Consider the following 14,175-nt stretch of genomic DNA (forward strand, 5'->3'; position numbering starts at 1 on the left):
ACACACACACACACACACACACACACACACACACACACACACACACACACACACACACTCTGAATTTTTCTGGATGAATCTCAGTTTGGTACCTGATATTGTCATTTACTGAGCTGACTCATTGACTCCAAAACCTTGCATTGGAGGTTGGAAGGTGTAGGGTTCCCAGAGGGAGGCCCTCCATGGATGCTGCAACTGACTGTCAGGGTTCTAGTGAAAACTCTTGTGTATGTATAGGGAAAAGACTCCTGCCATTCACCAGGGTAGCTTTTAAGCCCCCATCATCAGTGACCTTTCCATTTACCCAAAAAACAATGATATCAATAACTACTAAACACAAAAATTCACTTAAGAAGGCAAACGGGGGCAGCTAGGTGGTGCAGTACATAGAGCACTGGCCCTGGAGTCAGGAGGACCTGAGTTTAAATCCATCCTCAGACACTAGCTATGTGATTCCGAGCAAGTCACTTAATCCCAATTGGCTCCAAAAACGAAACAAAACCAAACAAACAACAACAACAAAAAAGGCAAAGGCAGCAATGATCATAACATTTACAAAATAGAAAAACGTGGGATGATAAAAGCATAACAGCCCATTCATAAACATAGGTCACACTTTTCCATGAATCCAAGCAATTTCAGTGGGGAAGAGTGGTCATAGAGAAAAATAGCAGTGAGGCAATAAGTAGGGAAATCCATTTGTCTAGGGTAACTCCTAATGCATTCCTGTAGGACTTGATGACCTTGATCTCTTGAAGGCACCGTCTTCACCATTGTATTTGCCTACAGGGCAAATCCAATTCTCTGCTACTTGTTCCTCTTCTTATGTTCATAGCTCTCTTGTCAGGTAAAGCCATGTTTCTGTTACTATCAGGACACATAAGGTCAAGCTCTTTTCATATACAACTGCCCTCTGCAGGGCACTGAAAAAGAATTTTTTTTTTTAGCAAAATTATATCAGTGAGACAACTACAAAACTTGTCTTCCTTTTCTTCCTTTTCTCTTAAATGGTAGAAGGCTATAAAGGGCAATACATGCATCGCTGAGAAGTTTCTCCTCTCTCAAATTGGAAATCAATACTGACAAACCCATCCTGCTCTTCATCAGCAGTACATAGCTATCGCCAGTAAGCTTCTAGTACTTTTAGATGACCCTAATTACAAACCGTGCCTTGCTTCAGACAGTTGACTGAACCAAAACACCTGCGCTTATCTTCTAATTCTCATCCATTTGGCTCAGTTTAAGCAGCAGGAGATAGTTTCCATCACTGACTTCTCTCTTTAGGTATCTTCTGGCCAAGGTTGTGCTGGAGCTAGCTCAGAAAGTCTCAAGAGTTGATTGATAAATTTTCAGTAGGAGAATTTCACCTCAGAATCACTAAACCCTACAAATCAGGGCTTAATATACTGTTTTGTTGATTTCCTAGATTTGACAGGAAAAAAATGTTAATAATGCAGATTAAATTTTAAAGTGTATCAGACATTTTTAGAGAGCTGGTTTGCTAAGCATGCCAGCATACAGGTGCTGCTATGTTTTCTCATTTTTCTGATCTCTGATTTCTCATCTTCTATCTTCATATTTTTCTCTGATTTCCAATGTCTTAGATTAGGAATTCCTCCTGAGTAATGACCCTTATCTAACTCTGGCTAAAAACCCAGAGTCCACAGTTCTAGCATGTGCATATGTACATATGTTTGTATGTGTATATATACACACATTATACATGTATATTGTATGTGTATATACATGTGTATTTATGTTATATAACACAATTTTCCCATAGTCTGCAAGCAATTCTGTGACAAAATTCTCAGCTATGTATTTTTTTTCAAAATGCTGAAAAAAGTCACATGCAAAGTGATCAATGGACAATAATGCCCTTGTAGGATCCTTGTCTTTACTTGGGACTTTTGCCTGTGAGAGAGACTGTTCTCTCTCTCTGGTCTTCTCATAATGGTTTGTAACTCTTCTCAAGGACTTTTATTTGGTGGGCTGCAATTCTTTTCAGGCTAAATTTTTTTATCAGTGTTGTACATACCAGTGTATTTTTTTTCTTTCAGCAACCAAAATGGCCACACATAGAAGGATGCAGAACATTACACATACACAAAAGATTAAGATTTGTGTGTATGAATCAATGAATGTCTACTGTGTATAGCTTACATATATATGTTAGATTAAACATGCTACTTTCAAAACTGTTCTGCTCACCTGCGCCTTATTCTGAACTTCATGTTCCTTTTTTGTTTGTTTTAAATGCCTCAATAACTCTTTTTTCTTTCTTTGCCTTTTTTTTTTGTTGTTGTTGTTGTTAGAGGGGCTTGCAACATTATTACTTGTCCCTTTCTCCAATCCCTCAGCTCTCCGGCCATTGAAGAAAGTAAAAACAAAATCATTTAGCAAATAAGCAGAAACAAGCAAAACAAATCCACACATTGTCCAAGGCTGAAAGTGTATGTCTCATTGCAACCAAATGAATCCATCTTGTCTGATAGAATCTTGTCTGATAGAAGCAGATAGAATAGATTAGCCTTTGCAGTTTTGGTGGTCATTGAATTGATTAGAGGTTTTATGTAATTTAAAAGTGTTACTGCTTTTCTGATTCTGCTCAATTAGAATTATATATTTAGAGCTGGAAGGGACCTTAAAGGCTATTTTGACTCTACTCCCAACAACCATTATTCAAACATTATTCAACCATTCATTACTCAAGTGATTTGACCAGTGTTACACAGCTAGTAAATGTCTGAGATTTGAAATTGTTATCCTAATTCAAAGTGCAGCATCCCATTCACTTTACTTTACTATACTACCTTTATTCTGCATCAGTTCATACAAATCTTCTCAGGTTTCTTTGATACTGTCCGTTTCTTAATATAATGTAATTTATTTAAATTAATATAAGATAATATATGATTTAAAATTAGTAACATCCTTATAGCATAATAATGTTTATTATTATTCATTAATTTATGATTTAATAGATGCCCCCTTAATTTCCAGTTTTTTGCCACCACAAAAAGAGCTGTTGTAAATATTTTTGCACATGTGAATAATTTTCCATTGAATTCAACCTCTTTGCCATATAGGCCTTGTCATAGTATAACTGACTCAAAGTAGATACACAAGTTAGAGACTTTACAGAGTACAGTTTCTTTTTTTTTAATTTCATTTAATTTTATATTTATGAAATAAAACAAACATTTCTATAACATAGTAGAGTAAAAAAAAAGATGATTGCTCATGAAACAGCAAATCTATCATGTACAACTTGCTATTCCTTTTAAATATACAGTAAAGTTATCATGTAACTTCCTTCCCCCCCACCCCTATTTTCCAGAATGGAATGACCAATTCATAGCTCACAATCCTACCAATAGTGCCTATATATATATATATATATGTATATATGTACACATATGTCTATATGTAAATCTTACATATTGCTATCTACCTACCTACTTGTCTACCTATCTTCCCAAAGTCCATACTCGTAAAAAAAAAAACAAAAAACTTGATTGTAGTGGATTTAAGTGAGGTAGAGTTGCGTGAAGTTGTTAGCTTTACTGTCTTCCAGAGTCATCACAGTCTAGTGGCAAGACAAAAGGCAAGATGACTGGCATGGCTCAGAATGTAGTAGATGACCCTGACATCTTTGATGTCTAACCAAGTGCTAAAGCACTCCATAACACCTGTTTCCATAGTCTTCCTGGCCCATGGGAACAAGTTGATCACGTCAACCTATTCTACTGGGGAAATCTTCACATGCTTGAGGTAGACACCTCTCCTCTAACTCATTGACATGGATGAGACCCATCAGTTATCCTCAGCCTGGTTTAGCCCATCTGTTGAGATAGTTTTATCTGGCTGTGGCCACTGTGCATGCTAAAGGTTCTTGGAGTCACAAGTGAGAATTGGGTGACAGGTAGACACCAAAGGTGAACAAGCAGCCCTGAAAAGAACTTGGCAGCCCTTAATCCAGAAATGCTAGCCCTCCCTGAATACTCCCATGTATCCTGAAGTCCCTCCAATGACTATCATTTTGCTTTATTTCATTATTTAATTAAACATTCCTTTTTTACCTTGTAGGATTATTATTTCAGATTAACAATCATTCTCTAATTAATTTTAATCCTTTCTTCAAAGACCTTTTGTTGAATATGATTGTATTTTGCTGTGTTCAGTAAAATATGTGTATTATATTTTTCTTTTTTTACATTTTGTGAGGTTTCAATGCCATAATACATGATAAATTTTTGTAAAACTTCCATATAGAACTGAGAAATATGTATATTACCTTCTATTCTCATTCAGCAACTACTGGAGAACTATGATATAAAATTATATTCAGGTTCTTCTGTCTTGCTTGTCTTTTTGTTAGATTTATCTGGGTCTGAAAGTGTCACAATGAGGAGCCCAGCTGTGACAGTTTTACTTTATATTTTTCCATGTAATTCATTTACCTTTTCCTTTAAGTAATCAGATACTATGCCATTTAGCATTTTACACTGTCTTTATATAACTTCACTGTATATGCTGCTGTTAAGCATAATGTAGTTTCTCTGTTTTTCCATTCTCATGTAGTCTAGTTTACTGTTACCTTCTTTGAAATCATGATTGCTAACCTTGCTTTCTTTTATTCCACCTGTAGTGTAGTAGGTTTTGCTCTAGCCCCTTATGTTAATTCTCTGTAAATCTTTAAGTGTGTTTCTTATAAACAACATATTATTGGTTTCTACTTTCAAATTCACATTGCTATCTTCTTCCATTTTATGAGTGAATTCATCCTACTCACTTTCACCATTTCTAATGTATTACTTTCTCACTCATTTCTTTTCTTAATATTATTCCAACATTTCTTTTTTTGGGCTAGGCAGTGGGGTTAAGTTACTTGCCCAGGGTCACACAGCTAGTAAGGGTTATGTGTCAGAGGGCAGATTTGAACTCAGGTCCTCCTGAATCCAGGGCCGGTGCTCTATCCACTGCGCCACCTAGCTGCCCCCAACTTTTTTTTTGTTTATTTTTTGGTTTTGGTGAGGCAATCAGGGTTAAGTGACTTGCCCAGGGTCACACAACTAGTAAGTGTCAAGTGTCTGAGGCTGGATTTGACAAACATTTTTAAAAATCACACCCAGGCTCTCAATCTTATTAACCTGCCTTTTATTATACTTGGGGGCATTAGGGTTCTAAGGCGACACTTGTTTGTTCTTCCACAATGAGAATGTAAACATTGTAGCATCAGAGTCCCTTTCAGTTGGTCAACTATATTCACCTTTCTGTTTCTCATGACTTCTTTGTTTATGTTTTAATCTCAATCCTGGAGTTATCATCAGGCATGCTTATATATCCTTTGTTTCATTAAAGGTCTATTTTTTTCACATAGGATTCTACTCAGTTTTGCCAGGCAAGCAATTCTTGGTTACAAGTGTTTATTTTTTGCCCTTTGAAATACCCTATTCTAAGTTTTCTAAACTAAGGTAGCTGCCAGACCTTATATGATAATAATTGTGGTAATTGAACTCTTTCTTTCTGGGTGTTTGCTGTATTTTTCCTTTGACTTGGATATTCTGGATTTTATTTATGGAGTTGCTGAGAATTTTCATCATAGGTTCACTTTTAGCAGTTGACCAGTAAATTCTTTTTAATTTGACTGTTATCAAGAGGGTTATTTTCATTCTTCACTTCTTGAAATATTGTAACCAACCATTATTTTTATCATGGTTTTTTAGGTAATCAGATTATTGTAAGAATATCCATAACCTTTTCTTCTATGTCAGGTTTTTTCATTATTTATTATTTTTCCCAGTTACATGTAAAAACAATTTTAACATTCTTTTTTTTTTCAAATTTTGAATTTCAAATTCTCTCCATCCCTTCCCTCCCCCCATTGAAAAGGCAAGTAGTTTGACATAGGTTATACATGTGTAGTCATGCAAAACCCATTTCCATTTAAGTCATTCTGTGAAAGAAAACACAAACAAAAAAATCCAACAAAAATAGAGAAAATAAAATATCTTTTACCTGCATTCAGGCTCTTTCAGTTCTTTCTCTGGAGATGGACAGCACCTTTCATCGTAAGTCCTACAGAAATTGTCTTGGATCATTGTGTTGCTGAGAATAGCTAAGTTATTCATAGTAGATCATCATACAATATTGCTGTTACTATGTACAGTGTTCCCATGGTTCTGCTTGTTTCACTTTATATCATAAGTCTCACCATATTTTTCTAAGAGTATATTGCTTATCATTTCTTAAAGCACAATAGTATTCCATCACAATCATATACAACTTGTTTAGCCATTCCCCAATTGATGGACATCCCCTAAATTTCCAGTTCTTTGCCACCACTAAAAGAGTTGCTATAAATATTTTTGTACACATGGGTCCTTTTCCTTTTTTTTTTTAATCTCTTTGGACTATAGACCTAGTAGTGCTGTTGCTTACTCAAAAGGTATGCATGACTTTATAGTTCTTTGGCATAGTTCCAAATTGCTCTCCAGAACAGTTGAATCAGTACACAACTTCACCAACAGTACATTAGTGTTTTAATTTTCCCACATCCCCTCCAACATTTGTCATTTTCCTTTTCTGTCATATTAGCCAATCTGACAAGTGTGAGGTAGTAGCTCTGTGTTGTTTTAATTTTCATTTCTCTGAATGACAGTCATTGAGAGCATTTTTATATGACTACAGATAGCCTTAATTACTTTGAAAACTGCCTTCATATCCTTTGACCATTTATCAATTGAGGAATGTCTCTTATTTCTACAAATTTGGCTCTGTTTTGTATATGTTTGAGAAATGAAGTGTCTTTATCAGAGAAACTTTATCAGAGAAACTCATTGTAATTTTTTTCACAGTAATGATTACCAACTATTTTTCCCTCTATCCTATTTTCCCCTTGTTTATCCTACTTTCTCTCTCTCTCTCTCTCTCTCTCTCTCCCTCCCTCCCCCTCTCTCTCTCCCTCCCTCCCCCTGTCTCTCTCCCTCCCTCCCCCTCTCTCTCCCTCTCCTTTTATCCTGTCCACTCTCAAAAGTGTTTTGCTTCTGACTGTTACCTCCTGCAAACTGCCCTCCCTTATATCAGTTATCCCACGTTCTCATATCCTCTTCCCTCCCTACTTTCCTGTATGGTAAAAGATTTCTACACCCAACTGATTATGTATATTATTCCCTCTTTGAGCCAATTCTGATGAGAGTAAGGTTCATGTGCTCCCCTCCCTGCTTCCCTCATTTCCCCCTGCACTATAAAATCTCAGGCCTCTTTTATGTCAGATAAATTATCCCATTCTTTCTCTCCCTTTCCCCTTCTCCCAGTGCATTTTTCTTTCTCATCCTTTAATTTTATTTTTTTTAGATAGTCATAACATCACATTCAGCTCCCACTTCAGCTTTCTGTCTATGTATACTCCTTCTAACTGCTCTAATAATGAGAAAGTTTTTAGGAGTTACAAATATAATTTTCCCATATACGAATATAAACAGTTTAACTTTATCAAATCCCTTATGATTTCTCTTTCCTGTTTACCTTTTTATGATTCTTCTGCGTCTTCTATATGAAAGTCACATTTTCTATTCAGTTCTGATCTTTTCATCAGGAATGCTTGAAAGTCCTCCATTTCATTGAATACCCATTTTTTCCCCTTAAGGATTGTATTCAATTTTGCTGGGTAAGTGATTTTTGGTTGTAATCCTAGCTCTTTTGCCCTCCAGAATATTATATTCCGAGCCCTCCAATCCTTTAACTGTTAAATCTTATGTTATTCTGTATGTCATTTTTTTAAAAGGAGACAACCTTTTTTTTTTTTGTCTTTTTTGTTTCTAGTATTCCTTATCTCATGGAGTCAATTATTTCTATTTGGTTCATTATAATTTTTCAGGGTGTCTGTTATTTGGGTAAAATTTTGTACCTGCTGTATTAAACTATTTGTTCTCCTTCCAAATATGTGCTCTAGAACTCTTTCATTTTCTTTCCTCTAAACTTTACATTTCATTTATAATAGCAGAATTAACTCTTTCTTCTTTTCTTCCAGGAATTGTAGTAAACCTTGTGACACAGCTGTGTTTTTGTTGTAGACATTTCTTATAGATGCTGTGGTCTTGATTGTCTTCTTTTGGGTTTATATCTTTGTCATTGTTGGATCCAAAATATTTTTTATCACTGGCAAATTGTTCTCCTTCCTCATTTTTCCAGCCTTGTTTACTTGAGACTTTGAGTCAAGGTCAGGCTCTGTGTACTTCTGCAGTGAATGATACTGCTTTGTTTAGACATGATGTGCATTATCTAGGGCCTTGACCCTTTTCCCTTCTAGTATGGAACATTGTCTTCAACCAAGACATAAGGAGAAGCTTAGGTCAGTGAGACTTCTCTAGCTTTCATTCAAATCAAATTGAATTAGAAATCAAAATCCAACAATGTGTTAGTTACAAAAATTCACTTGTAACATAAAGATTCACACAGAGCAAAAATAAGGAGCTGAAGCAAAATCTATTATCCTTAAGCTCATATTTTAAAAAGGCAGAGATAATTATCATATCAGATAAGACAACAGCAAAATAGACTTGGCTGAAAAAAACAAATGGGAAAATACATGCTGAAAGATGAGTACCACAGACATTGAATTAATATTAACTCTTAATCTGCTTGCACTGAATGGCATGACATTTAAATACCTTTTTTGAAAAAATTAAATGAATTAGAGGGAGAAATAGATAGCAAAACTATATTAGTGGGGTCCCACAATGTACCCTAATCAGAGCTGGATAAATCCAATAGGAAATAAACAAGAAAGAAGTCAAGGACCTAAACAGAACTTTAGAATAGTTCAATATGATAGATCTCTCGTGATTACTGAACTGGAATAGAGTATACTATTACATATTTGTACTGGTATATGGCATCTTTATAGCCATATTATCTAATCTCTACTAGTGCCTCACTGTTGAATGGAATTTTTTTCCCAATTAACTGCTTATTATTATACTCCCAAGAGTGGTTTCCAGCTTTCTTTTCATACTACATAATTCCTCTAATCTTTTAGTCTTCATTTCACTCTAAAGGAAATACATGTAGTGCCAAGGACTCACATGAGCTAATGAAGCAGCAATATAAAGCATTGAAAAATAGTATGTTAGTTTCCCCTAGAAGGTAGCTAAACATGGAGTTGCCATTAGGGCAACTTTTTACTATTCTGATGTGTCTAAGGTGTGGGGAGGGGCAGCTCTTCAATTAATTCCTCCTCCTAACTTTTGGAAACCATTTTGGAGGCAGTCATATTCTCCCAAAATCAAATCAATGTATGGGTATGGTGGGCATGCTTATCTTCTATGGTGACATCGCCTTAATTGCCTTTAAACGCACAATCTCTACAATCTTCTTTGTTGATTAGAAATTGATTAATGACTGACTCCTCCCTTACACCAAGAATTCTGCTAAGCCTATAAATTTGTCATTGGAACATCTACTGCCTTCTGGTCTTGAAAATAGATTGCAGTTTTTAGTCAATCGATTCTCTGGCTATGTTCAACTCGTTTTGTGTGAGTATTAGTAGTGGCTATTTCTGAGACATATCCATTTAGTAATTCTCTTCTTATCAGCTTTCATCATGACAGATATGAAAAACTTGTACTATGCATTCAAAATAAAATCACATGGACAGTTAATCAACAAGGTAAGCTTACACATCTTTTCAGGATACTTTATTTCAGGAAGAACAATACTTTTGCGCGACTTTATATGGCAGAAATAATTAGTTTTTTTTCACTTATTAGAGTAGTGAGAACATGTAAGTATGCATAAAATAGAGGTAAATAACATCTTTAACAAATGAAAATTCACCTTTCTCTTGACTTCACTTGCATTTGTCTTCTTTCTGCTCTGAAAAGCCAAATACCCTGAGAGTAAGAACATAAGGAGGAGGAAACAGATGTCAATCCAGTTTGTTTTGAATGTTGAATATAATTTTATTTTCAAATGTAACTCTAGAAACACTTGAAATAATCCAATTACCATTGATAATATCATGTTTGAAGGAGGAAACTCATTTCAGGAATGTATGACTGAAAACCAGAGGTTTGGCTTATTGCATATATTGTAGTTCCTCTAAGGAAATACATATGCACACACACAGACACACATGCACAAGCATACATACATGGACCCACCCTCAAGCATGTTTTATAATATTACTATACTCATCATTGAATCAACATGAAGTACCAGTGAGAACACTCAGAGTCAGAAAACCTGGGTTATAATCCCAGTTCTTGTACTTACCTAGGTGACCTTTGTCAAATGCTTTCAGGACCTCAGTTTTCTCATTTGTAAAAATGAGGATAATACTTACTTTACCTATTTTGTGGTGCTATTCCTGAGTAGTGAACCTGTTAAAATCCAACCCATCCTTCAAAGCCAGAACCAATACTATGAAACCAATTTTCCTAGATTCCCTCCCCTACTTCTTTTCCATATCATGGGAGGTAATATTTGTAAACATTATCAGTAACCAAACTATCAATGCATTATACAAATGTAACTTATTATCATTAAATATTTCCAATCTTACTTCCTATAGACTTTCTTTAATCTATCATTACCAAACCACCAGTTTGGCACCAGTACAAGTTATGCAAATCAGATAAATGCAAAAGCACATAGTAGCTGTATAATTGCTTAATTGATGTTTATTGACTGTTACCTCTCAATGTTATTTAACATTTATTAATAAATATTTTATCTCAGTGTTCAAAATGTAGAAATAAACTAGAATTGGCCTAAGCAAAATTGCAGAACAGGCAAAATGAATTTTCTTCAGTACTCAATTCCATTGTTATGACCCTTTTCCGTACTCAAGCCCAGCCAATATGTCTTCCTCTTCTTTCTTACCCACTTTCTTTCCCAATATCAATACTACTTTCAGGTAAGAGACTGAGAATCTCATTTACCCCAAGATCCAAATAAATTAGAAGTGTCAGTGTTTTTCCCCTCCTGAGGTTGCTGACGTTTGAATAAAGGAATGTCTCTCCAATGTGGAATTTGAAGAAGCAGTCTGAAAAAAAAGTAATGGGGGGGGACAGCCAAAGATCTGTTAGTTCTTTAGAAAAAAAGTCACACCACATAGATACAACCTTCTCAATTTCCTTGGAAAGGCAGCCTAAAACACTTGAAAGGAAGAACCATCTTTGTACTTTATACTTGTTGGACACCTCCTTGTTTCATTGATAAAGATTAAAAGGACCTTACTCAAAATCTTTCTTTAGCAGTGGTGGGGTAGTAGTGGTTGAGAATGGAAGAGAATTTTAGCACAAGATAATCACAGATTTAGAGCTGGAAGGGACCTTAGAAATCCATTGGAGTCCCAGAATCACAGCATGTGGACCTGAATTACTATCTCGTCAAGGGTGTGCTGGTAAATGTTTAACAACCGGCTCACCCTACCCCACTCCCAAAATAAGCACAATAAACTTTTAAGTTCATTCTACCTTATTAACATTTTCTCTGTTATTTTCATAAGTGAAGATAAGAGGTGTCAAATAAGGCCTACAGGCCACTTGAGGCCTGATTGCAGCCTGAATCAGATTAAATGTAATTGAGAAATATTTATCAAAATAGATAAATTAATTAAAAAAGAAATATATTTTTAAAATGTGTGATTTTCCATATCAATAAACAGTCTTTAGGGATTCTTATCCTTTGGTGGCTATCCACCCCTTTCTATTCAAGTTTGACCTTGCTAGTCTAGACAATCAACAAAACAATACATTAAGTCCAGATTTGTAACCCCACCTCAACTGAGTCTTCACAGTAGGCAGACAATCCTTTTATACTTTCCTAATCAATTCACTCTCCCTCTTACCAACAGCCCCTTTTCCAAACATTTCTATCCCCCTTCAAGCTTCCCATGGCATCCCTCTCCACTGAGGACCTTGTCTCTCACTTTACTGAAAAAAGGAGGCCATTCACCAAGAACTCTCTCTTCTGTCCTTCCCCTCCTCATGCAATTAAGTACCTGTCACAACATATTGAGGAGGATGATAAACTTGGAGGCCCAACTATAGTACCTGACTTCAATGTTCATAACATGATGAGCAATTGGCCTTTGCTAGAGTATACTGACTACTATAACTCACCTTTTGATAATGCTTTAAAGGTTGCAAAATACTTCCCCTATACCTGTGAGCAAGAAGTACAAGTCTTATTATCCCTATTTTACAGATGAAGAGGCTGAGTTTAGTGAGTTGTCTGTGGTAGCAAAACCCAATCAAGACACTTTGGTTAAATGCTGTCTCTGAAAAAAATATTAAACAATACAACAACAATGGTATATAAATACTAGCTATTAGTGGTGGTGGTAGTGTTAGTGATAGTAGTAGTAGTAGTACTGTTGGTATTGTTTAGTCATTTTAGTCATGTCCAACTCTCCCTGACCCCATTTGTGGTTTTCTTGGCTAAGATAATGGAGTGGTTTGCCATTTCCTTCTCCAGCTCATTTTATAGATAAAGAAAGGGAGGCAAAAAAGGGTTAAGTGACTTGTTCAGGGTTACACAGCTAGTAAGTGTCTGAGGCCAGACTTAAACTTAGGAAGATGAGTCTTCCTTACTTCAGGCCTGAGACTTTACCTCTTGTGCCATCTACCTGCCATAGTAGTAATAGTAGTTCTTCAAGGCTCAACTCAGGTGTCACTTTCTACTCAAAACCTTTCTTGATTTGGTTAGCGTATTCTTTCTCTTCAAGAAAACTTATTTAGTTATTGATCAGTCCATCAACAAAAATTTATTAAATTCCTGTTATGTGCCAGGCACTGTGCTAATCTGTAGCTCCTAGTAAAATGTAAACTTCTTGTGGGCAAGGATTATTTGTTTTATCTTTGGATGCCATATTTTAGGGGCTTTATAATGTCTTCTGAATTAAATTGAATGGTGATCCTGGGTTTTCCAATGCAGAACAAAATATGTGATAGGTCCTACCCAACTGAAAAGATTTTGAATGGATTTTGCAGAGAGATTGTGTCTTTCTTATTTAGGAGCAAGGCAAGTTAAGTTTGGAGAGTATTCTCAGTAGACGGTGGATCACCTGGGCTTAATTTTTATTTTAGATTGTAACAACTTGTGAAGTCTGTCTACCAAGGCACAAAGGCTAAAATCTATATTTATGGAGGTTCCACCCAAACCAATGATAAAACAGTGGATCCTTGAAATATTTAAGTAAATATTTTTATATAAGACTTATGACCCCCTACTTGACTTGTAACTCCTTGGGGATAGAGGCTGTATCTTATTTGCCCTTGTATTTCCAAATCCTAGTCCAGTACTGGACTGTTAGTGCTTAATTATTTTTGTGTCAAATTGAATTGTTTCTATAATCATTGGCAAAACTCTTAAAAAGATCTCTAACCAAATCCTATATTATTGAAAAGAGGAGGCTTGTAAGAGGCCATTTTTAAAAAGAAGGTAAAATCCAATTGGATTGTAGAGAATAGTGTTGCAATTTTCTGTTTACAGCCTAAGCCCTTCCCCCATCCTACTTTTACTTTCTCTCTAGCCTTGTTCTTTCCTCCTGGTTTGCCTTTATCTTTCCAATCCCTTCCTTAATAGCCCTTAATCTCATCACTCAACCACACTACTCCTAGCAGTGTAACAGTAAGATACTAAATACTTTCAATTAGATATGGGTGAACCTGCCCACATCTGGAGATTTGATTGAATGTCTCAAAGAACTTTTTTTTCCTTTTTAAACAATTCTAGATTCACTAAAACTTCAGATGTAATTTTCTTAAGCACTGAAGACCCCTGTGTAATTTGGGGGAGGGGGGATTGCATTTAAGATCCTGATTTATTTACACTTTACTCACTCAAATAGTATGGATGTCCAATAACTTGTGAGTATTATGAGAAAAGAGTTGAGAGAGGAAGCTGTACTTTTGCAGATGTAAATAATAATAATAACAGATACACCTATATTTATATATAGTCATAAATGGAAAAGTATGCATTCAAATGCATGGATTGCCACGATAGTGAAAGATCTACTGCATAGTCTCTTTTTTTCTTCATGCTCACACACACACACGCTAGATTAAAAAAAAAAAGCTTGGATGGACTGGTTTTGGTAGCTCGTATAAAGCAGAAATAAAATACTATGAATAATAGAGACCAGATCTGTGTTTTTTATTG

The sequence above is a fragment of the Vombatus ursinus genome, unplaced genomic scaffold (genome assembly GCF_900497805.2).
Source record: "Vombatus ursinus unplaced genomic scaffold, bare-nosed wombat genome assembly UNPS02014798.1, whole genome shotgun sequence".
In the NCBI taxonomy this organism is placed as follows: domain Eukaryota; kingdom Metazoa; phylum Chordata; class Mammalia; order Diprotodontia; family Vombatidae; genus Vombatus; species Vombatus ursinus.